Genomic DNA, 20,710 nt, shown 5'->3' with positions numbered 1-20,710 from the left:
TTCTGTTTTTCCTTTCAGCTACACCATTTGATTGTGGTGCATAACCCGCTGTTGTCTCATGAATTATACCCAAAGATTGGAAATAAGCAGGATCATAATATTCCCCTCCCTTATCAATTTTAATTCTCTTAATAAATGATTCTACGTGCACTTCTACCTCTCTTTTAGAAACATCAAACTTGGTTAAAGCTTCATCTTTGGAATGCAAAAGATACACGTAACAAAACCTAGAATAATCATCTATAAAAGTTACCATGTATCTTTTGTTCCCCAAAGAAGGAGTACTATGAAAATCACACAAGTCACTATGGATTAGTTCTAAAATATTAGAAATTCTCTTAACTCTCTAAAAAGGAGTTCTAGTGATCTTGTTCAACATGCAAGTAGAACACTTATTAAGAAAAATATCACAAGAAGGAATTAATTCTTGTTTGGACATAAAAAGCATTTTATTTAAAATAACATGTCTTAATCTAGAATGCCACAAGTCAAACAACTTCAAATCAACATGATTATCACTTTCATCAACATTCAAACAAACATCATCAAATACAAACGAGTCTTTCAAAGAAAGTTTAAATAAACCATTACTTAAATAACAACGACCCATGAAATTTGTTCCTCTAGTAATATTACACCTATTAGCTTCAAACACTAGTTTATAGCCAAGACTATTCAGGGAAGGCCCTGATACAAGATTCCTACTAATATCCGGAGCATACAAAACATCCCTAAGAACGATTGCATTCCCTGAACTAAACATTAGTTCTACTTGTCCTCTACCAAGGACCTTGATGGTTGAATTGTTCCCCATAAAGATATCTTCTCCATCACCAACCTTGTGAAAGGTTTTGAACCAATGCCTCATCTTGCATACATGCCTAGAAGCCCCCGAATCAATCCACCATGAGTCATCATCCTGCACCATAAAAATGTTAGAATCCGTTGCATTTAAATCCAAACCGAAATTAAATTCAACCTCATGAATTGGATTACCTTTGGTGGGTGGGTCCTTGCTTTCATTAGAACGGCCCTCCTTGGCTTTCTCCATCCTTTTCTAGAAAGAAAAACAGTCCTTCTTGCGGTGTCCAACCTTACCGCATTCCCAACAAGCAAACTTGTTATTGTTTTCTTGCCTTTTGGACTTTCCCTTGGAAGAATTATTATTCTTCCTTTTTCCACCAGTGGAAGCACTAGTTTTTCCTTCCTCCACCAAATTAATGGTAGATGAGCTAGGATTCTCATCCTTAGCATTTTCCATGGCTCTTATCCCTTCTTCAACTTGAAGATGAGTGGCCAACTCGGACAATGACATGTCCTCTTTCTTGTGTTTAAGCTCATGCTTAACACTTTTCCAACTAGAAGGTAACTTGTCAATTATACTTGAAACGACAAACAATTCATCCATAGATATTCCATGTTGCTTCAAGTTCCCATAAATTCGTTGTAATTCATGAAATTGGTCCATTATGGACCGACCATCAACAAACTTAAAATTATTAAAATTACTTGCTAAAAACTTCTTACTTGATGCGTCTTCCGCCATGTACTTGCCTTCTAAGGACTCCCATAGATCCTTATCCGACTCCACATTTTGGTACACATCAAAGAGATCATCCTCCATCCCATTCAAAATATGACCATGACAAATGAAATCGTCGTTGTCCCATTTTGACCTTTCCCGAACACTTTCCAAGGATTCATTCTCATGTTCACTAGGCCTTGGGGTACTAATGACATAGGCTACATTCAAAAATGTAAGAAGAAAATACATCTTCTTCTTCCATCTTCGAAACTCCACACCGTCAAACTTCTTGGGTTTGACATAATTTATGGTCAATTCTTTCACACTAGACATGCTTGCTAAGTTTAAAAATATTAAACTCTTTAGATTGTTAGGTTTTACAGCAATTCAAGACAATGAGAATTACTTAAAATTGTGGGAACAAAACATAAACAAAGTATTATTAAAATCAAATTATACAACAATCCAAATACTAAACAATATATTACAACCAAACACCAAAATACCAATGTATTACAGCAAATACAATGAAAACACTAATGTGAAAATTCTATACTTGCCTCAACTCCAAGCCAACACCAAGAGCATGAACATGAGAATTTCGCTGACCACTTGAGTCTCAATCCTTGATACACTGTCTTAGGCGTGTAAACACTTTCCTAAAGAGTTTAATTTCCCCCACAACGGTGCTTGGGTTTGATCCGGAAATACTCTTTGAGATACAAAAGACAGCCAATTGTTCTTGCACTAAGAATCGAATTGAAGATAAATAATTAACAATATTGAATTAATTGGAAGAGAATTCTCACAAAAGTTTGCAAGAAATTTGAGAGAATAAGTGTGGAGAATTTCTTTGGAGAGTTAGAGAAATTTTTTTGTGTCTTCTATTCACGAAATCAAGCCTTTAATAAAGACTTAACCATCGGAAAATCGCAAAAACAGATAGGCGCGGGCGCTCCACCAGAAGGCGCGGGCGCGCCTCAAGATGGAACGGGCGCTCTTAATATAAGAGTTGGCGCTCCTCTTCTGAAATGCAAAATTTTCATAGGAAGGTAGTGTGGTACGTGGTTTAGGCGCAACCACAAGCGCGGGCGCGCCATCCAAGACGCGCGGGGCGCGCCACCAGATGCGAGCGCGCCAACTACACTCTTCCATATAGCCAAATTCCAGAGAGGTACGCAGTTTTGGCGCGCTCTATGCGCGGCCGCGCCTACCTTACGCGGGAGCTCTTCATGGTTCGCGAGCGTGAAACCATCAACACTATAAATAATCTAACAAAGGCTTGATTACATTCATTGGACCATTCCTAGAGCCCAAACCTAAAGAAAGGAGTGCCAAGTGGAATCCCAATGCTCACTGCAAGTTTCATCAAGGAAGAGGCCACACTATTGAGCAATGTTGGAATTTGAAGGACGCTATTCAAGCTCTAGTGGATGGCAAAAAACTTCCTGTCCCTTCAGGCGGCAAGAAGTAATAAGCAACAATGAACATAAGAAGTAAGATGAACCCTTAGTACAAGATTTCATGACCTTTTTTATTATCCCTTCCCTTTCCCCCATTCAAGTCTAGTATAGATTTCCTATTCTGAATTTGTATGTGTTTCAAATGTTTCGTTCACCTTTCCATTTAAAAAATTAGATTTTTTTTCTCTTACATCCCGATCATGTCACTTTTTATTAAAAAAAAATCAATTATTGAATCAAACACAAGGTATACCAATGATTCGAGGCACCCTTTGCCACCCGTCTATCTCCCCGTGAATTATTCAAACACATACTACGCGGGCACGCAGTCTCTGTGCGCGGGTGTAGACACCTTAAAATGTCTCCCCAAAATCAAACCCGACGATGAACAACCTTTCAATGCCATTAGTGGTCGGGTCGAGTATTTAATCTCGGGAGTGCTTAAAATCCACAACCAGTTAAACACAGTTTACAAATCAATCCACAGATCAGTCCAAGTATTTAGTCAAAGTATAGTCCAACCCTCATTTCAGCCCAAACCATTTTAATCTATTTCATTTTATATATTAATTAAGCCCGATTAAGAAATTTTGAAACCCTAAACCTGAAATAAGTCAGGAATAGCTGAAACGACGCTTATTATCCCGTACTTAATTTAAAATAAAAGATAAAAATAAATTTAGACGGAATTCTAGAAAAATGTATCTGTCGTGTCATGGCGGACATGGCGCACCACGGCAGGCTTTGCCGCACCACGGCAGGCTTTGCTGTACCACGGCAGACATTGCCGTGCCACGACAATTTTCTTGACCCGGTTTTATCTTTTAACGTGCTTTGACCTTCTGAAGTGATAGAATTCACTATTGAGCCACGTCATAATTACCGTGACATCGAAGACGTTGTCGTGTAATGCAATTTGTACCGTAATATGGCAGAATTGCCGTGGCGCGGCAATTTATTCTGCTGCGACGCCTCATTTCTAGGGTTCCAAATCTCACCCCTTTTATTTCTTCTAGAAATACGAGGCTGATTTCATAGTTTCGGGGCACCGAATAGTTATCTCTTTCTCTCTTATGCTCTAGCCTAAATACTTGTCTTCCTTATTCTTTCACAATACATTCCCTAAGCACTTCCCGGAGTCCATACTTTACCCAAAGTTTTGTACTTAAACCAAGGCGTGAAAGGTAGAACTCTTTGAGGGTTTGGCCCCAAATCAACTTTACTTTCATTTTGTTTAATTTCTATTTTATTATTGATTTTCCTTGAAGTTACTTACGTGTTTATTGTTTTATAGTTGCAAGAAAAAGCAATCAAAGTAAGGAATCATGTTCCTTTTGTTCCTATTATATTTCTAACAATTTTTTTCATGTTTGTCATATGTTAAATTGTTAGATTATGGTTAAATTGCTTCCAATGTTATTGTTGTTCTATTATTATTGTTGATCACCATATTGCATGTTAAAGGGAATATATAATTGAATATAACGCCTAATAAGATAATTTGGACGATCAGTTTAGGATCCTTTTTAATCTTGTTGTTAATCAAAATGATCACGATAATTAGAATTATATGTTGCATTAACAATCAACCAATTTAGCTTAATATTAGTTTGGAGCAAATTGAATCTTTGTTTGTCTGCCTTTGAGATCGCAGGAATAACTTTCACAATAAAAATCAAGTAGAGGCCAATACGGGTGAATTTGACTCCATGACTCACTTCGTATCATCATCCCCGATCCTCCTTGCGTGGTTCCGAACCATAAAGAGTTAGTAATCTCATGAATTATGAATGGGGTTTAACCTTCACAGGTCAATCATTGTTTCCCTTCGTTGTCCTTTATTCGTGGTTACCTTATAACGATTCGAAAACGGTTTACGAGTTCCTTAAAAGCTTGTTGGCGGCTCCCTACTTTATTTGTCCCTAATAGTTTCCCTAATCGTATTGTCAATCACCACTTCCTACGAGTGTCGAGCATATTTACAACATGCTTAAGTAGGCGCGATTCGAATGACGCCTACAGCGGGCTCACACAGAGTTGAAGGGAAAACTCCAGATCGAGGCAGGAACTCTGCGTGCCTTGGTCGCGCTTTCATCACGGGCGCGCATCACACCTGCGTGGGCGCGCATCGCTGGGTTTTAGTTTTCATACCCTGATTATTCCGGGCACGCAGTGTGCTTGCAAGGGCACATATTTATGTCGGCTAATCTCTTTTAAGCCTTTGTATAAATAGTTTTTACTCTCTCTCCTTAGAAAATTAATTAGGGTATTAGCTTAGCATAATCTAGGGTTTTCTTAACTTAATCTTAGGGAGAGAAACACTAATCTTTAGACCTTGGATGATTATAATCAACCATTTTTTAAGATTAATGAAGCTTTATTAGTAATTTCTTTCCTTTAACTTCTTATCTTCTTGCCTTGTGGCTTTATTTCTTTCATTTACATGCTAATCATGTTGATGCTTGTTGATTTCCTAATTAACCTTGTCATTACCATGATTTGTGAGTAGTTCCCCTACTAAGGGGATGGCGGTGGTGTAGTTGGATCTTAAGCATGTTTTTAGGCTTGAAATTGATTTGCTTGTGATTGAAATACTTTGTATTTCATGTTTTACCAATTACTTCTCTTGAGTGGCCAATCAATTGTTGTAGTTGGGTGGATTGAACTAGTTTATGACGATAGTGTAATCTAGGGATGTCCATTGAATGATTTGTTTGAATTGCACCTTGATTCACGTGGCTTATGACGATAGTGTAGGCTAACGCTTGAGTTGGGAAATAAATTGACCTCGATAGGTGGTTAGATTGTGCCTTTAAAATCATTGACATGAGTTGCTTAGTTCACATCTCAGTTTGATTACATGCTTGATCATGCTTGAGTGAATGCTTTCCTAAACCATTCCCTTAGTGTCTTAATTGTCTTGGTTCTAGTTTACCTTATTCCTTGCCCTAGTGACCTTAGGTAATTCATTCCTTATCCTGAGCTAGATTAGTTGTTGGTAGTAATCGTAGTGGTTTAGCTTCTCCCTTAGGATCAACCCTTGACTTGCCACTAGACTCGTTTTTGGTGTTAGGTTTAGGAATTATAAATTTCTGTTTGATTAAAGGTGTTTTAGAATTCAACGACCTAAAATATCCTTTTTCAAATTGGCGCCGTTGTCGGGGAGACGGCTTCCATTACTATTTCATTACCTTATTGTGACTAGCTCACCTTTTATTTACTTGTTTGTGTTACTATTGTTACTTGTCAATGCTTACGTTTTGCTTAGGTTTGTTGTATGCACAGGAGACATACTCGCTCAAGGTCTTTGGTACCTATTGACCCCGAGTTAGAGCGATCCTTGAGCTTGTTGCGAAGAGAAGCAAGAGAGCGTAGTAGAAACCACAAAGCCAATAGCCATATACCTTCAAAAGGGGTGGACAAGACTCCAGCTTCTTCTAGTGAGGAGGAAGAGGATATCTATACCTTCTTATTCACCAAATTCAGATATCAATCCATTTTCCAATTTATGTTTCGACGAAGACCATTCTCCAAAGATGGGAGAAAATACACCTTTGAAGCGTCTTGGGGCTCTCAAAGCCTTTAGAGCACAAAGTGGGATTCTAGCTCCTACTACTCAAACCAATAACTTTGAAATCAAGCCCAATTTTATTGCCTTGATAGAACGGAAGCAATTTTTGGGTGAAAATTTGAGAGTCCTCATGAGCATCTCAAAGAAATTGAGAAGTATAGTGATACGATAAAAGCTAATGGAGTGACTCAAGAATGCATTCGACCCAAGATGATCTCGTTCTCTTTGATTGGAAAAGGTTTGGAGTGGCTAAAGGAGGTGCCTCCTAATTTTCTAACTACATGGGACCAAGTCACTTCAGCATTCTTAAGGCAGTTCAACAATCATTGGAAAACTGCCGAGGCTCGATCCTTGATTCAAGGCTTTCGCCAAAATGGTGGGAAGTCTTTGAGTGCGGCTTGGGAACGATATTAATGTTAGATGATTTAGAGTGCATGAGAGAATGGTGATCATTTGATTTATTTCGGATGATTTAGAGGTACCAGAGTGGAGCGCCCATGCCAATGTTCAGCTTGCCCGTGCAAGGTTGGCGCGGCCCATGATAAAAGCGCGTCAAAATCGCGCTAACTCTCTGGAAAGTTCCAAAACTTTGACAGAATTAGGGAGGCGCGCCTGCACCTATTTGTGTCGCGCCCGTACTGCTTCCCTTTTCCGTGATTTTTTTGGGATTATTTTCTTGGCTTTTAATATCTTTCATTTAACAAAAGGATATAGAGTTTTGATTTTATAGAATTCTTCCCAACTTTTCTCTACATTTTCTCTCAAACTTCTTGCAAACTTTTGTGAGAAAAATTCTTGAACCGTAGCCATCTTTGTGAATTGTTCATTATATTTCGTTTCTAGTGCTAAGAACGAAATTGGATGTCAATTGTATCTCAAAGAGGATTTCCGGTTTAACCCAAGCACCGTGTGGGGAAAATAAACCTCTTTAGGAAAGTGTATACACGCGTTTGACAGTGTATCAAGGTTTGAGACTTATGTGGTCATCGATATTCTCATGTTCATGCTTGGTCTTGTCGTCTTGGAGGAAAGGCAAGTTTGATTATTCACACTAGTGTAGTCTTTGTAAATTTTTCAGTAATTTCATTGACAATTCTAATACTTGATAGTAATACATTGTTTTGTATTTGATATTTACAATTTGGAATTGTAATCATATAATTTAGGTTTTGTTCCCACACAAATTTTAAGTGTTTTCTTATTGAATTCACTGAAAACCTAACAATTAAGAGCTCCAACGCCAATGTCCAAATCATGGAAATCCCAAGCATCAACTCATTCACACTTTCTATGGCGGTCTCACACCTCAAGGAAGAACAAGCCTATATGCCGGGGTCGACGATCCTATCATGAACAAAGGAGAGGACGAAGTGGTAGAGATCATAGAGGAGGTCGCGAGGCATTATGAAGATTGGTACGAGGGTCATAGAGAGGCTACATCTAGCAAGGGCATGGTCTACTCTTTGGAGCAAGCTAATGCAATCACCAATCTCACTACACAAATCTCCAAAATGGCCAAGCAAATGGATGATCTAATGAAAGAAAGATCAAATCCTCAAGGTAATACCTCCTCTTCAACCAAGGTATGAGTTCTAACAATTCTAACTATAATTCTATGCCTCCCTGTGGTGTCTTTTGTGATGTTTGTGGTAGTTATAATCATGATTCACGAGATTGCATGTTTCTTAATGCTTCCCAATCCCCTTCCCTTAAGAATGAGAATGACAATGGTGTTGAACATGTGAATGCTATGATACAATCCTCGCATGGGGAATATGGGGAACATGAGGCTAAACCCCAATCCAATGAGGAATTGTAATCAAAGTTGGAACCATGGTTGGAACCAAAGTGGTAGTGGTTATGATAATCAATACTATGGTAGAGGAGACCCTTCCAATCACAATGGAAGAGGCTACCCTAACCAAAGAGGTTATGGTAATCAAAATCAACAACACAACCCTCGCTACTATGATCATCAAAACCAAGGTTTTGGTGATCAAAATAATATGGGGAACAATCAACAAAGGAATGTTTCCGACCAAAGCACCGGGGGCAATAAGGATCAAAATTCTTCTCATTATGCCCAAACTAATAGGCCTCCGGGTTTCTATCAACCCCAACTTCCTCCTCCTCAACAACCTCTTTAACTTGAGGCTCCTCCAATTGACCCAGTGATGGCTAACCTTGATGTCATAATCAAGAGTCAAGAGGAGGATTGAAAATTTGTTATTGTGGATTAAAGCGAATAAACGCTTACATGAAAATGCTTGAAATTTCTCAACTTGCATCTAATTTATCTCCTCCTCCTCCTCCTCCTCCTTCTTCTCCTCCTTCTTCTTCTTCTTCTTCTTCTTCTTCTTCTTCTTCTTCTTCTTCTTCTTCTTCTTCTTCTTCTTCTTCTTCTTCTTCTTCTTCTTCTTCTTCTTCTTCTTCTTAGTCAAGGGGTTAAACCCATGTATGTCGTGGCAACTAGGAGTGGAAAGGTGGTGGGGAGTGACCCTATGGTAGAGAACAGATCTCAAGAGGGAGTTGGGATGAGTGGTGATGATGAAACTCCTTTGGTAAATGAGCATTTGATTAAGGATAAGGTGGTTGAGGATGTGAGAAAAGAAGATTAGAGGGTTGACGAGGTTAAAGAGAGAAACTCCTCAAAAGAAGAAACACCCCTACCTTTGAACAAGAAACCAAGGGAGGAGAAATTATCTTACCCTTCACGATTTGTGAGATCTAAGCTTGATGCTCAATTTGGAAAGTTCTTAGATGTCATTAAGAATTTGCATGTTTCCCTTCTTTTCGTTGATGCTATGAAACAAATGTCCCACTACTCCAAATTCTTGAAGGATCTTTTGAGTGGGAGAAGGGAGTGTAAAATTGTGAAGCTAACTGCAAATTGTAGTGCCATTTTTTCCAACAAACTCCCTACCAAATTTAAATATCTAGGTAGTTTCTCCATTCCTTGTTCCATCAATGGTGATGAGTTTGAAAAGGCTTTGTGTGATTTGATGGAAAATGTAAGCCTCATGCCCTATTCCGTCTACCAAAAGCTTAGTGTAGGAACTCTCTCCCCCATAAATTTCACTCTCCAACTAGCGGACTGATCTACTAAGTTCCCCATAGGTAAGGTTGAGGACATTCCCCTTAGGGTTGGAAAGTTCACATTTCCCGTAGACTTTTATGTGCTAGAGATGGATGAGGATGAGAGGATTCCTATCAATTTGGGTAGACCATTCTTAGCTACCTCTAGAGCAATCATCGATGTGAGAGAGAGTAAGATGACTTTAAGGATTAACAATGATTCCATTCTATTTGACTTGAATAGTCTCACGCAATAACCCTCCTTAAGTGGTGAATGTTTAAGAATTGATGTTCTTGATACCGTGCTTAATGAATTCTCTCGCTCCCACATGCATGTTACTAATGATACTCTTGAGAATGTTTTGTTGAATGTGCCCAAGATAGGTCCACAAGAGGAGGTGCTTGCATATGAAGCCATGCTCAATGAGAAGATAGAAGAGCTAATTCAAGAAAGCAAGACATTCCCACTTGATCTCCATCATGAAGATGATAAGCAAGAAGCTCTAAAAGGTAAGGAAGCACCAAAGGTGCACTTGAGACCTCTACCTTTAGGCTTGAGGTACGCATTTCTTGACTCTAACAATGTATTTCCTGTCATTATCAATTCCTCCCTTACGGAAAAGCAATCTTCTCAATTGATCGATGTTTTGAAGAAAAATAGAAAAGCTTTGGGCTATTCTCTTGATGACATCAAGGGTATTAGTCCCGCTCTTTGCATGCATAGAATCGATCTAGAGAAGAGTGATAAGCTGTGTAGGCAAAGGAAAAGGAAATTTAACCCCTCCATGCAAGAGGTGGTGAGGAAAGAAGTTTCCAAACTACTTGATGCGGGGATCATTTACCCAACAGCTCATAGTGATTGGGTGTTCCTGGTTAAAGTAGTGCCCGAGAAAGGAGGAATGACGCTAGTGGAAAATGATAAGAACCAATTGATCCCAACTCGACTTGTCACGTGTTGAAGAATGTGTATTGACTATCGTCAATTGAACACAAACACTTCCAAAGATCATTTTCCATTACCTTATATTGACCAAATACTTCATAGGCTTACAAGACATGACTTGTTTTGTTTTCTTGATGGTTACTTGGGATTTTTCCAAATCCCAATTGACCTAAGAGACCAAGAGAAGATGACCTTTACATGCCCCTATGGTAATTTTGCTTACCGTAGTTGCCATTCGATCTTTGTAATGCCCCCGCAACGTTTCAACGTTGCATGATGTCCATTTTTAGAAATATGATTGAGGAAAAAATGGAAGTCTTCATGGATGATTTCTCTGTTGGAGGAGTCACCTACGAAGATTGTCTTTCCAACTTATCTTGTTGTTTAGAAAGATGTGCGAAGGCTAACTTCATGGTGGAGAGTGGCATAGTCCTTGGCCACAAGATTTCCCAAGTCAACATTGAGGTGGATAGGGCCAAGGTGGAGGTCATAGGGAAACTCCCTCCTCCCACTAATGTGAAGGAAGTAAGATCATTTCTTGGCCACGCCAGCTTCTATTGCTGGTTTATAAAAGTTTTTTCTTTGATTGCTAAGCCACTCATATCTCTCTTACAACAAGATAAGGATTTTGTATTTGATGAAGCTTGTCATAATGCATTTTTTAGGTTGAAGGAAGCTTTATGCACCGCTCCCATAGTTCAAGGCCCCGATAGGTCCCTCCCATTTGAGTTGATGTGTGATGCAAGTGATGAGGCAATCGGATCGGTCTTGGGACAACAGAAGGATGGAAAGCTCCATGTCATACACTACTTGTCTAAAACTCTCTACGATGCCCAACAGAATTACACTACCACCGAGAAAGAATTCTTGACGGTTATTTATTCCTTTGAGAAGTTTAGAGTTTATCTTATTGGCTCCAAGAAAATTGTGCATACCGACCACTCGGCTCTCAAGTACTTAGTAAGCAAGAAGGAAGCCAAGCCCGATTGTTGAGAGGGGTGTTGGTCCTTCAAGACTTTGACTGTGAAATGAGACACAAGAAGGGGTCCAAAAATGTGGTTGCGGGCCACCTTTCTAGATTGGGAGGTGCTAGAATGCATGAGGATGACTTGCCAATAGAGGATGCTTTGATGGATGATGTCTTATATACTCTTGAGGATAAATCGAATCCTTGGTATGCCAATATTGTAAATTATTTCTCTCCATGTGCCACTCTTCACCATGTTGTGGTCACATGAGTGCTCAAAAGACTGCCTCGAAGGTTCTACAATGTATGCTCTTTTGGCCAACTTTATTTAAGGATTCTTAGTCCTTTATTAAGAGTTGTGATAGGTTCCAAAGAACGGGGAATATTTTAAAGCATGATGAGATGTATCAAACCCCAATTCTGAAGCTTGAGATTTTCGATGTGTGGGCCATTGATTTCATGGGCCCATTTGCTTTTTCTTGTGAGAATCGTTATATCTTGGTGGTGGTTGATTATGTGTCAAAGTGGGCGGAAGCCGTTGCATCACCCACCAATGACTCTAAGGTAGTGATGAATTTGTTCAAAAAGGTGATCTTTCCTAGATTCGACGTTCCTAAGGCCATCATTAGTGATGAAGGATCTCACTTTAAGCATCTTGCCTTCAACAAGCTACTTACTAGATATGGTGTCTCGCACAAGACGGGACTTTCTTATCACCCCAAATCGAGCGGTCAAGTGGAGATCACAAATCGAGAAATCGAGCTCATCTTGGAGAAGACGGTAGCTCGAACTCGGAAGGATTGGTCCAACAAGCTTATTAATGCCTTATGGGCTTACTGTACCGCTTTCAAGACTCCGATTGGGACTACTCCAGGAAAGGTGAAAGAGTCTAGTGCTCCTAACAAACCATCACAGCCTAGTGGATCTGCACCCAAGGTTGGAACAAGTAGTGTCGTGGGAAGTGCCCTAAAGGGTTGTGTGTTTATGATGAACAGTCGTGAGGCTGAAACTTCTAATGATGTGGTAATTGGTGTTTTCTGTAAAAGTTCTTTGTCTATGAAAGTTTTGTTTGATTTGGATGCATCCCATTCCTTTATTACTAAGAGAGTAGTTGAAAGTCTTGGGTTAGTGAGTCCTGAGTCAGTTTCTCTAGATGTGTCTATTTTGTTTGGGGAAGTGAGTAATATTTCCAAGTTATTTATGAGTGTACCTATTTCCGTTTCTGGGGTAGAATTTCTGTTGGATTTGATCGAGTTTGATTTGAAGGATCTCGATGTGATTCTGGGTATGGATTTGAAGAGAATATTTTTATTGTTGCTCCTACCCTTCGTAGGTCACTCAGAATTAGAAACAAACAATTTATTGATGTTCTGTTAACTGAGGATTCAGAAATTTTCCTATTGGAATGCGCGGAACCCACTACCTGCAAGCAAGATTTGGAGAGCCCTGACTATGAAAAATGGCTTGAGGCCATGAAATCCGAAATGGACTCGATGTTTGAAAATGATGTGTGGGCCCTAGTAGACTTACCTGATGGGGTCAAACCCATTGGTTGCAAATGGGTCTACAAGATCAAAATAGACAAAGATGGAAATGTCTTCATCTATAAAGCGAGACTGGTTGCAAAAGGCTTAAGACAAATTCATGGTATTGACTATGTTGAAACCTTTTCCCCAGTAGCAGTGTTTAAATCTATTCGGATTCTTCTAGTGATTGCTACATTTTTCGATTACGAAATTTGGCAGATTGATGTCAAAACCACCTTCTTGAATGGGTTCTTGACGGAGGATGTGTATATGACACAACCTAAGGGTTTTGAGGATCTAGAAAATCCTAGAAAGGTTTGTAAGCTTCAGAAATCCATTTATGGATTGAAGCAAACATCTCAAAGTTGGAACATTCATTTCGATGAGGCGATCAAACAATTTGGGTTTCTCAAGAGCGAAGAAGAACCTTGTGTATACAAAATGTCTAGTGAGGGTAGCCTGGTTTTCTTAGTCTTGTATGTAGATGACATACTACTCATAGGGAACGACATACCAATGCTTGAGTCAGTCAAGGAATGGGTGAAGAGTTGTTTCTCTATGAAAGACTTGGGAGATGCCGAGTACATATTGGGAATTAAGATCCATCGAGATAGGTCTCGAAGGATAATGGACTAAGTCAAGAGACTTATATTGATAAGATCCTTGACAGGTTCGAAATGCAAGACTCTAAGAGAGGATTCCTTCCCACGTCTCATGGTATTACGCTCAGTAAAACTCAGTGCCCTCAATATAGAGAAGATTTGCAACGTATGGCTAATGTACCTTATGCCTCGGCAATAGGGTCTATTATGTATGCCATGATATGTACAAGGTCGGATGTTGCATATGCCTTGAGCATGTGTAACAAATTTCGGAGAAGCACACTGGGCAGCTGCTAAGAACATCCTTAAGTACTTAAGAAGGGCTAAAAGAGTGTTCCTAGTTTATGGTGGTGAAAGTAAACTGGTTGTCAAGGGGAATACGGATGCGAGCTTCCAAACAGACAAAGGTGACTTTCGATCTCAATCAAGGTAAATTTTCTTTCTGAATGGAGGAGAAGTGACCTGGAAGAGTTCGAAGCAAAGCACTGTCGCAGACTTTACGACAGAATTTGAGTATTTGGCTGCGGTGGAAGCAGCTAAGGAAGCAGTTTGGATTAAGAAATTCCTAACTAAGCTAGACATTGTACCTAGTGCTCAAGAAGGAATTGAGTTGTTTTGTGACAACAATGGTGCCATTGCTCAATCAAAGGAGCCAAGGTCACATTACAAATCCAAACATATTGAGAGAAAGTATCATCTCATTCGAGAGATCGTTGGCAAGAAGGATGCCCAGATCTGCAAAGTTCATACGGATGAGAATATCGTTGATCCGCTTACAAAACCTCTTCCACAGCCCAAGCATGAGAGTCACACTAGGGCTTCTGGATTGAAGCAAGTTATGTAATTTAAGTAGTATTTGTTTTGAGAAAACTTATTACATATGCAATACATTAACTTGCAGAATTATGTTTAAATCAGAAATTTTCATTTCTCTTATTGAATTGTGGTTTGATATTAAATAAAATGTCCAAAATAATTATGAATTGATTAGATCATCAAATACGTGATTTGGTAAATGAAACCCCACAGGTGAACTAAATTCGTAAATTATTTTAAGTTCCTAGTTCGAAATCATTATAGTGGGCATAGATGATTTAAATAAATGGACTAGCATGTAAGATTGATTGATAGTGCAGTTTCATGGGCTTTAGGGACATAGATATGTTCAGTCAATCACATGGATATGCATGAATGATGCATGATCGAACTACTGGCCTACTTTTAAGTTCAAGTGTAGAACTACCGAATATATTAGTGGATTCCTTTAACATGAGTGGAACACTGATTTCATTCAATGAGTGATTTAACTGTGGCACGTCAAAACGTCATGTCGTAAAAGGGGACTATAAAGAGTGTTACCTGGTTACTTCAAAAGTTGAGTGTGAGCTTTGGTTACCACAAGATTGGATTGAGTCAACCTATGTAAATAGGAAATGTGTCATAGCCTTTTGAAGAGGGAGAATTGAGAAAATGCATGGCCGTGCTCAAATGGATTACATATTAATCATTTATTTTGCAATTCTAACTCAAATTTCAAGAATCGATTTATAGATTAATATGATCTTGACATGAGATGCAACCATATTATCAAATCGACACATGTTGACTTAAGGAATTTGATTATTGCACACTTGTCTCAGACAAGTGGGAGATTAAAGGTTTTATGTCTTCGTCAAGTGCAATTACAATATATATAATGGATCAAATCATGGTAATAATTAAGTTCGTTCTTTTGGATCGTCGTTTTATCATAGCTAGAGGTACTTACAACCTTTGGGCTAGTGAATTACTTCAAACCCCAATTGAACATATCCTATGAGGTCACACAAAGGGGCTGCGCATTAGAGGAGAGTATTAGAGGGTTTGGGTTTTGCTTCCTAGTCTAATTATAATAGGATTATAAATAGACTGCGTGCCTAAGGTTGAACACACAAGATTCAATGATCTTTGATCACACCCTAATTAGCAAACACAAACCTACCCCTCACTCTCTCTCTCTCTCTCTCTCTCTCTCACACACACACACACACACACGCACACATGTCCATCCCTCTCCTTGTACGCCGGTGGTGTGTGCATGGTGGTAGTTGTTCGTGGTGGTGGCCGGTTGTCAGTAAAGGTGGTGATCGTGGTCTTTCCTCCTTCATCCGACCAATGTAGCAATTGTGGACGGCTCATTCTAATCCCGTGGACTAAGTAGAGGAGCAATGCTTGGGGCTCTATTCTTTCCCTAATTGTCAATCAATTGCTACGTGGAAATCACGCTTCAAAGGTATAATTATGTGATTCTTGTGTGTTATGCATGCGATCTTGTTTTAGGTGTGTGTGAATGTGATTCATGAAATTCTGCTTACAGTACCTAAATTCCTACATAAGTACCAGTGCACTAACAACCAATTGGATTTTTGAATTAAATGTGCATAACTTATGTGCATAATTTTTTTTTGGTAACCGTGCATTTTACGTAAGTAAAATGTGATTTGTTAGATTCATTTGTATGTGCAATCAAGATTCTTTCTCATTCTTCTCATTATAAGATCTTTCTAACCAAGGTAACTTTGATTTTTTAAGGTAACTTTACCTACAATGTAAATTATATGGAAAATAATTGGTTAAATAATCTCAACTTTCACCCATTTGCTTTAAATAATTCCAACTTTGAATTATAAATAAGTAATCCGAACTTTAGGGGGTCATTTGCTTTCTTTGGACTTGTTAACTGGTGATCGATTAATTTAAGTAAGTAATTTTTTTTTTCTAAACTTTGACTTCGGCCAAAACCCCCAGCTACCACCTCCAAGCCGTCAACCCACCTATCCCCCTACCCTGATTGTCTACAACCCCCTCCCCTCCCCTCGCCCTATGTCGTAAGTGGTGAGATATAAGAGAGAGAAGATCGAGGGGCGTTGGTTAACGGGGATGGGATGGTTTAAGCTAGGGTTAGAGATGGGGTGGGTTCCAAGACTAGGGCTGGAGAGGGGTGGTTTTGTGGCTAGGGAAGGGGAAGGGGTGTTGTCGGGGTTAGGCAAGGTGAGGGGGGGGGGTATGGTGTCGTGGCTGAGGAAGGGGAGGAGGGTGGTGTTAGGGGTTGAGCAAGGGAAGGGTGCGAGGTGTAGTGGTTGGGTTTATTTTATTTTAATTTTTTTAGTAAGCACGTGTTGCCACATGTCACAAGTGAGTAACCTGTTGAGACTAAAGAAAGTGAATACCTCCAACGTGTTTGGATTATTAAAATTTATTCAAAGTTGGGATTACTTAAAGTGATCGAATAAGTGAAATTTGATACAAGTATTATTTTACCATATATATTAATTAGGATTATTTTGATTTTACCACCCAAAAATAACCCATATTTTGAACTAACTGCCCATTTTAATTTTTATTTGAAAAACCACTCAAAAAGACTAAAAAAAAAATACCACCGCTTAAAACTTTGTCAAGAAAATTGGTTAAGTCTGAAGTTTTTGAAAAATTTCTTCGATTTTCGGGCCAAAAACATGATTTTTAGAGATTTTAGGGTTATTTTGGTTCTAAAGGGTCCAATTTGAGATCAAAATTGACAAAAAAATAATTGGAAACGCCTCGTTTTTGCATACTAAAATATACCCCCTCCCTCCTGGAATAACTGACATGTTAGCCTTTTTTCACTATTCATACTTTATAGTTTTTTTACTAACATAATAAAAACAAATTTTATCATAATATATGTTGTTATATAGGTATTAATATAAAGTTTCATAATATAACATTTATTGTAATTTTTATTAATATTTATTGTATGAAAATAAGGTCAAACTAGTGTATCAACATGTGTGCAAAGTTTGACTGTGTCATTTATTTTGGAGCAGAGGAAGTCCATTGGTTTGCATGATACACGCAAAGCGAGAAATTTCAATAATTTTTGTTAATTTTGACCTCAAATCGAACCATTTTTGGACCAAAATGTTAAAAGAGCAAATTTCACCCCGAAAATCGATGGTTTTGTTTTAAAATATAGAACTTAACGGGATTTTTATGAAAAGTGTTAAGTGGTGGTGAAATTTAATTTTTTTTTTCCCCTCTTTTGGATGTTATTTTGAAATCAAAATGAAAATTGGTGGTTAGTTATATGTTAAATACAAAATTTCCTATTTACTATTACACTAATTTTTTTTTTTTTTTTTACAGCACTGTACAAATTTTTATTTAAAAGTTTGTAAATTAATGATGTACATATATAATACTACTCACCCAAGGGAATATATATTATGTCAGTAATATATAATACACGTATAGATTTTGTTTTTAGATTTGATACAAAACATTATTCCAATTTATGAAATTAACAAAAATGAGAAGCCAACTGGTATGATAAAGTACTTCAAGTTTCAACATTGCATCCATCCATTTAAGATTTTTGGCAAACTTTTTAGTATGTATGCACTCAATCTGTTGAAACATGTCAAAACTTCTTTTCTAGGATGCTTAAAAAAGGTGTCAAGTTTATAAAATGTTACAAATCTAAATATGATCTTGTGAATAGAAATGGCCACAGTATGGCAACATCATTTCGAGTAGATATACCTTTTTTCCCAGGTTCTTGATTCATTTTGGCGACATCCGGACTATCTCAAACCCCTTTTTATTTGTTCCATTGCCATTATATATTCTGTTTAAGTTCTTATATTTTACAACTCTTCATTTTATATTATCTTATTTCCCTCGAGAAATTTACACCATTTGGAGCATTCGCTCTGAAAAACCGGGGAAATGTACATATTATTCAACATTTATATTCGTTTTTAAAATTTGGTTACGACGGTAAAGTTCTCTTGACCTATGTTATACAATATTATACAGGTGGTCGTGTCGTCATTATTGCTTATAAACTAATTCTTGTACTTATTTGTTTGATATTGTCTTTTTATTACAATTACTACCTCTATTTCTGAAAGTTTTTTATAATTTCATGTAATAAAATGAAACTCATAGAGAAAGCAAAAGAAATATCTTTAATGGGAAGAAACTTGAATAATTTCTTTTCTTAATATTTTCTAATCTTCTTAATAATAGTTACGATAAAGTCAATGAAAGGAATAACATGGATACATTAGCAAAATGGTATACTTTTTCTTAATGCGTTTATCATTTTTATTGGTTGTGGTGTACCTTTACGTATTTAATAATGTTATAGCATTAAAATTGGGTACTTGGTTTGGTTCTTCTATCAAGTGATTTGGTCTCCAACATGTATAGATGTCAAATTTGGTTGTGGCTTGGTTGGCATCTTTTGTTTTTTTCAGAATTTTATATGCTAGTGGTTTTATGCTTTACAATGAACCTACATCATTCAGCAACTAATCAACAATTTTAAAACTAATCTAGTGATGATGATTTTTGTAATTATTATGAGCTAATAGTCATGGATACCTACTAAGCCACAACCAAATTTGGCATCTTTACACGTTGGAGATCAAATTATTTGATAGGACAGAATCAAACCAATTATTCAATTTCGATGTTGTAACATTATTAAATGCATGAAGGTGTACCAAAGTCATAAATATGAAAACGCGTTAAGAAATACCATTATTTCACATGTAATGTATCACATGCTTTTCTTTTCATTGGTTTTGTCACAAATATTATTATCAAGTTTGAAAATATAGAAAATGAGGAATGACTTTAAGTTTTTGTCTCGTATATTAAGTAAATCTAGTATGATTAGAATTTGAGGAAAAGTTGTACGTAATTTCTCATATTATAATAACTATTTATTTGTAATTTGTTCGTCTATCCATTTTGATTTTCTCATTCTCTTTATTAGAAGGTTTGAATCTAAATCTTGAATGTAACTTCATATAAAAACAGGTGAGTTAGCTCACAATCTCACATAATAGTATTAATTTCTTAGATTAAATTTAATGATGATATTGACAAGTTTATAATGTTTTTCTTATTGAATGTCACAACTCACAAGATAACTAAGTAATGCCTTAAATGTAAATGACCTCATCATTTACGGAGCTAATTAAAATTCGATTTATACTCTATTAGTTTAGCCCTAGAAATAATTTACTTTTAAAACATTATTGCTAGCACAATGTTAATTATGTGAGCCATTATTATCTTTTAATGGTGCTTACAATAGGAAGAAAATGAATCATACAAAAATTTCTTCAGATCGATAATCTACTTGTAAGTTGTAATAAATATTGTAGTTATTTTCATGTAACACTAACGACTCAATAAATAATTAGTAATAAATGGTGGTAATGGATTAGAATTTTATTTCAATATGTATGAGAAATCAAAGCTCATTTCTATGGTAATGTTAATTCACCCTAAATTATCAAAATTATCGTTGTTTATAATTCATTCATTTGGGTAGTGGTAACTGGTGAAAATGGGCATTCAAAAACAAAAATAAAATACGAGTGAATAAAACATACAAGTTTGGAAATGAGATTGTATGTTTATATTACTATAGATTTTAGGGTGTTATTTTTCTTGCCAAATTACACTAAAAATTCATTTCCACAGACTTCCAAATGGGCTTTAAAGGATATGTATAAAGTTTAAATACATCTCCTAAAAATATAGTGTACTAAAAGTTATAATAAAATCATACATCAATTTATTTTTTTATTTTACAGGAATCAAGTAGTAGAGTTTAACACTTCCTTAATGCTTAATATATCTGGATTATCTACTAGCACTTCTTATCAAACAATGACCATAAATATACATATATTCATATAGTATACTTTTGTCTTCTTATATCTATCTAATATAATAATAGAGGAGTTTTAAAAATAGATCCCCTAATAATTCTGCATTGATGAAAATAATTAACTTAAATTTGACGTCTTAAAATTCTACTACGTATTATGTACAAATTGAGCAGATAAGGCCACCTCAGTTGGTTATTTGCAGGCAAAGATCCAAATTTTATGAAGGTGAATGGCCCAAATTTCATAAAGGTGTAAATGGCCCAATACGATTAAAATGGTATGAATTTCTCCAAATGTCACCAGTGGGCCCGGGAAGGGATTAGGG

Source organism: Chenopodium quinoa, unplaced genomic scaffold (genome assembly GCF_001683475.1).
Source record: "Chenopodium quinoa cultivar QQ74 unplaced genomic scaffold, ASM168347v1, whole genome shotgun sequence".
NCBI lineage: Eukaryota > Viridiplantae > Streptophyta > Magnoliopsida > Caryophyllales > Amaranthaceae > Chenopodium > Chenopodium quinoa.
This window is presented reverse-complemented; position numbering follows the sequence as displayed.